Here is a 5679-nt window from a genome sequence, read left to right on the forward strand (position 1 = left end):
GCTCCGTCGCTGCCCAGGTGGCTTGTGTCTGGCCCGTTTCTTTCCCAGGCCCGTGCCGGGCACCGGCCGCTCTGGGGAGTCGGGATCCGACCATCCCCGGAGCCAGAGACCAGGGGAATGGCTCAGAGAAGCGAGCGGCTTTCTCGAGGCTCGTGTCCCTGAGGAGTCCTGCTCTGGCCGTTTGGCGTCGCCTGCAGCAGCATTTCCCCGGCACAGGCTCCGCCTCGCCCAATGGCACGTGCACGGCGGCTGCAGCCTGCGGCGTTTCCGGCGCTGCGCTTAGGCCTTGTCCACGCTGGAAGAGGGTTTGTCAGTGGCTCCCGGCCAGGGTCGATCGCGCTGGGCCAGCTCTGCAAGGGAGATAGGCGGGACCGGATCGTCTCATCTGTGCGAGCGCAGCCAGGCCGCACCCCGGCGGCTTTTGTCACGTGTCCCCCAGACTGTGATTCCTGCTGCCATGGCACCGGGAGCCCCGGCGTGCTGGGCGCTTGCAGGCTGGGATGCTCTCGCCTTCCCCTCCCAGGGACTGCATGGACGTGCAGCCTCCCTCTAGCCCTCCTCCGCCTCCCAGGGCTGCCCCAGGCCTCCCGGCGTGGGGTCCAGTGGGCAGTGGCTGGTGGGGCCGGGCGGTGTAACGTAATGAGCCAGCCTGCCTGGCCGTGCCCGCATGCCTGCCGTGGGCAGAAGAGGTGGAGCCCTGGGTGCCCAAAGAGGCTCGGCACTGGGACGGTTACGGCGCTTGGCTCCGGCCAGCTCACTGGAACGGCGCCAGCAGAGGTGTGTTCCTCGGAGCACTTGGCGCCACCGGCCTCAGGGCAGAAGCAGATCAGGGCCCTGCTGGGAGCTGCGTCATTGGACTGGGCCAACCCTCTCCTGTGGGTGCGCTCGCTGCCCTGCCAGCCAGGAGCTTTGCTCTGACTTGACAGGAGGGGGTTCAGGGCTGAGGCTGTGGGGGCCAAGGCATCGCTTAGCCGGGGACCCCTCGCTCGTGCCAAGAGCAGGTTTCCAGACTCCCGCTCCTGGGCCATGCTCCTTCCTGGCGGCAATGCAGGCTGTGCCCTCCGTGGGGAGGCGCTGGGGAGCCTGGCTCGGGGCCACTTCTCATCTGCTTGCGACGGCAGCACTTGGCGGAGTGGGGCAGAAGGGGGCTGTTGCTGGCTCCAAAGCCCTTGTCTGGGGCAGCGGAGGCCACACGTGGTGTATTCGGTGTCTCCCTTTGCCTCCCGGGGGTGAAGCCTGAGCCCTTTCTGCAGGGGGTGGGGGAAGGTGTCTGAGCAGGGCCTAGCTCGCAGGATAGTGGCGGCCGCTGTCGGAGTGCTCCGGAGGCTCCCACTGGCGAGGGTCTGGAAGCAGCACGGCTCGGAGAGCAGCAGAGTCTTCAGCGGGTGCTGCGGCGCCTCCGTCGGACACAGGAGCTGGCCCTGCTGCAGCCGCAGTTCCCTGCTCGGGTTTTCGCACTGCCCCATCTCTTGTGCAAGTGGCTCGTTAACGTGCAACTCAGCTGGCATTCAAAACGGCCTTTGGCCTTCCTGCTGGGCGCAGCAAGTCTGTCCCCAACCCTCCAGCGCCTGCTGCTTCCTTGGGCCTCCGCAATTTCTGCTCTTGGCAGGTCCAGCCACTGGGCTGGTGTGGAGAGACCCAGCCTTGGGGTCCCCACGTCCCAGTCTCAAGCCTCAGCCCCACAGAGCCCTCTGCATGGGGAGCTGTGTTGTCCGTAAAGACCTGCCCGGGATCTTTTGCAAGGGGATAAGGCAAAAGGCCCCAGTGATCGGTAATACATCTGTCATGTGCATATTGACTGACAGTCACGCTCCCGCACTCTCTCACACAAGCACACTCCGTCTTGTTGCCAACTAGTTGCTCCCCCTAACTTCCCAGGCCAGGTGAGGGGTGGAGCCGGGCTTCTGCTGATCCGGATCAATGCTCCTGTGTTGACAAGATGAGACCCAGGGCCCCCAGCAAGACACCTTAGATTTATAGCAGTTCCCCTCTCATGCAGCTCTGTTGTTCATCTTATGCAGATCTATGCAAATCTATGCAGCTCTATGCAGTTAGTCATTTGTGGCACCTTCTGGGTGTTGTCCTTGATGCTGCCATATCCATCTTCAAAGAAGGTTTTTGGATTGGCTTCCAAAGAAGGTGCCTGCTTTGACTCCCACGGCCACCAGTGCACCTGATCTTTCTCTCGGCTCCACGTGACAGGCCTTACTGTCCTTGGATCTGGTCCCATTCCCTTCTCCAACGGCTGCAGCTGTTCAGAGGTGCTTGCCTTCCATGCCTTACTCCTTCACACCTTATTCATTCAACAGGGCAATAAGAGCGGCCGTACTGGGTCAGATCAATCATCCATCTAGCCCAGTGTCCTGTCTGCCAACAGTGGCCCAAGTCAGCTGCCGCAGGAGGAGAGAACACAGCAGGTAATCCTCATGGGATCTCTCTCCTGTCATCCATTTACAGACAGAGGCCAGGGACACCTTTCCTACTTATCCTGGCCAATAGCCATTGCTGGACCTAACCTCCATGAATCTATCAGGCTCTTTTTTGAACCCTGTTAAAGTCCTAGTCTTCACAACATCCTCTGGCAAGGAGTTCCACAGGTTGACTATGCGCTGTGTACAGGGCCAGCCCACAACAGTTTGCCACCTGAGGCTGGGAGCTCAAATGATGCCCCCATACCCTCTTTTCTCCTGCCTGCCTGTTATGTCTCTTGTGCCCTCCTTCCTCCAGCACAGCACTCCACCATCTCTGTGCATCTAGAGCAGAGAGCATACATATACACCAGCAGCAGACACAATTGTCTACACTCTGGGTCCTAGTGACCTCCCCCCCCCCACAGTCTGGCACCTGAGGCAGCCACCTCAGTTTGCCTCATGGTAAGGCCAGCCCTGGCTGTGTGAAGAAAAACTTCCTTTTGTTTGTTTTAAACCTGCTGCCTATTCATTTCATTTGGTGACCCCTAGTTTTTAGATTGCGGGAATATGTAAATCACTTTTTCCACACCACTCATGATTTTATAGACCCCTGTCATATCTCCCCTTAGTCTCCTCTTTTCTAAATTGAAAAGTCCAAGTCTTTTTAATCTCTCTTCATATGAGACCCATTCCAAACCCCTCATCATTTTTGTTGCCTTTTCTGAACTTTTTCCAATGCCAATATATCTTTTTTCAGATGAGATGACCACATCTGTAGCAGTGTTCAAGATGTGGGCATCCCATGGTTTTATATGGAGGCAATAGGATATTTTCTGTCTTATTCTCTGTCTCTTTTTTAATGATTCCCAACATTCTGTTTGCAGTTTTGACGGCTGCTGCCCACTGAGTGGATGTTCTCAGAGAACTATCCACAGGGACTCCAAGATCTCTCTTGAGTAGTTGTAGTTAAATTAGTCCCCATCATATTGTCTGTGTAGTTGGGATTATGTTTTCCAATGGGCATTACTTTACATTTATCAACATTACATTTCATTTGCCATTTTGTTGCCCAGTCACTTAGTTTGGTGAGATCTTTTTTTAAACTCTTCCCAGTCTGCTTTGATCTTAACTATCCTGAGCAGTTTAGTATCATCTGCAAATTTTACCACCTCACTGTTTACCCCGTTCTCTAGATCATTTATAAGTAAGTTGAATAGGACTGGCCCCAGGACAGACCCTTGGGGGACCCCACTAGTTAGCTCCCTACACTCAGAAATTTACAATTTATTCCTACCCTTTGTTTTCTGTCTTTTAACCAGTTCTCATTCCATGAAAGGACCTTCCCTCTTCTCCCATGACAACTTACTTTACTTCAGAGCCTCTGGTGAGGGACCTTGTCAAAGGCTTTCTGGAAATCTAAGTATTCTATAGCCACTGGATCCCCCTTGTCCACATGTTTGTTGACCTCCTCAAAGAATTCTAGCAAGATATGATTAGTAAGACATGATTTCCCTTTATAGAAACCATGTTGATTTCCCCCCCAACAAATTATGTTCATCTATATGTCTGATAATTTTATTCTTTACTATAGTTTCAACCAATTTACCCCGTACTGAAGTTAAACTTACTGGTCTGTAATTGCCAGGATCACTTCTGGAGCCCTTTTTAAATATGGGCGTCATGTTAGCTATATTACAGTCATTAGTTACAGAAGCTGAGTTCAAGGGCAGGTTACAAACCACAATTAATAGTTTCTCAATTTCACATTTGAGTTTTCATAACTCTTGAATGAATGCCATCTGGTCCCGGTGACTTGTTACTGTTCAGTTTATCAGTTTGTTCCAAAACCACCTCCAATGACACCTCAATCTGGGACAATTCCTCAGATTTGTCACCTAAAAAGAATGTCTCAGGTTTAGGGATGTCCCCAATATCCTCAGCCATAAGACCAAAGCAAAGAATTAATTTAGCTTCTCCGCTATGACTTGTTCATCTTTGAGGGCTCTTTTAGCATCTCGATTGCCCAAGGGCCCCACTGGTTGTTTAGCCGGCTTCCTGATGTACTTAAAATCATTTTGCTGTTACTTTTTGAGTTTTTGGCTAACGGTTCTTCAAACTCCTTTTTGGCTTTTCTGATGATATTTTTACACTTAATTTGACAATGTTTATGGCCGTTTCTGTTTTCCTCACTAGGATTTGACAATCAATTTAAAGGGGAGAGATCTTACTCTGCTCCTAGCAAAAAGACATTTTTCTTTCCCTTAACTATTCTTAGGGGCTATAACATTGTACCAGGTCTTAATACAAAGTTTCTATAAAAAGACTTAACACAAGGTTATATGAAAATGATACAAAGTTATCGGAAGCTATTTAATACAGAGATTTAGCTACCCCGGCCAGGCCCATTTCAGAGTTGGCCCTTCGGGGCAGACTTAGCACTGATCCTCTGCAGCTCTGCCCCTGCCTGGTCCCCTAAATCCACCACAGGCCCAAGCCAGTCAGCTACCTGCAGGGCGTCCCCTATACAGTGGAACCCACCCCACCTCCCTACCTGCAGGGCGTCCCCTATACAGTGGAACCCACCCCACCTCCCTACCTGCAGGGCGTCCCCTATACAGTGGAACCCACCCCACCTCCCTACCTGCAGGGCGTCCCCTATACAGTGGAACCCACCCCACCTCCCTACCTGCAGGGCGTCCCCTATACAGTGGAACCCACCCCACCTCCCTACCTGCAGGGCGTCCCTTATCTCTTGTGCTGGCAGTCGGGTGGATCCGAGGATGGGGCCAGGATGACGGGGCCAGAGGGGGCAGGGCCCAGACCCCTCCAAGAGTCAGAGCCCTCTGACAGCAGGAGTCCTGCTTAGCTTCCTGCACGCAGGCATCTCTGGTCCTTGCTCAGAGCAGCCAGCGGCCTGGCACCGCAGCCTGGGGTGACCGAGTGGGGCCGCAGGCCATGCCAGTACGTGCCTGCATGTTCCTGCCGGCCCCTGCTTTGGGCAGCCTGGTGCTGGGGGCCTGGGCAGGCGCTGTCCCTGGAGGGCGAGCTCTGGGAGAGCCGGGGCAGGGCTCTGACGCTATTTGGGATTCTGCCAGCACGCGCCCTAGCCAGGCTGTGTGCGTGGAGAGCAGGGTGCCCTTGGGCTGCCTGTCTGGGTGTGCATGGGAGGCGGTGTGGCTGTGATCCACGTGGCACGGGAGTGTGTGGGGAGCTCAGCTGGCGGTGAAGTAGGCTTGGTTAAGAAAGCAGCGAGGCCTTTGGGCAGGTG

The sequence above is a fragment of the Pelodiscus sinensis genome, unplaced genomic scaffold (genome assembly GCF_049634645.1).
Source record: "Pelodiscus sinensis isolate JC-2024 unplaced genomic scaffold, ASM4963464v1 ctg71, whole genome shotgun sequence".
Taxonomy (NCBI): domain Eukaryota; kingdom Metazoa; phylum Chordata; order Testudines; family Trionychidae; genus Pelodiscus; species Pelodiscus sinensis.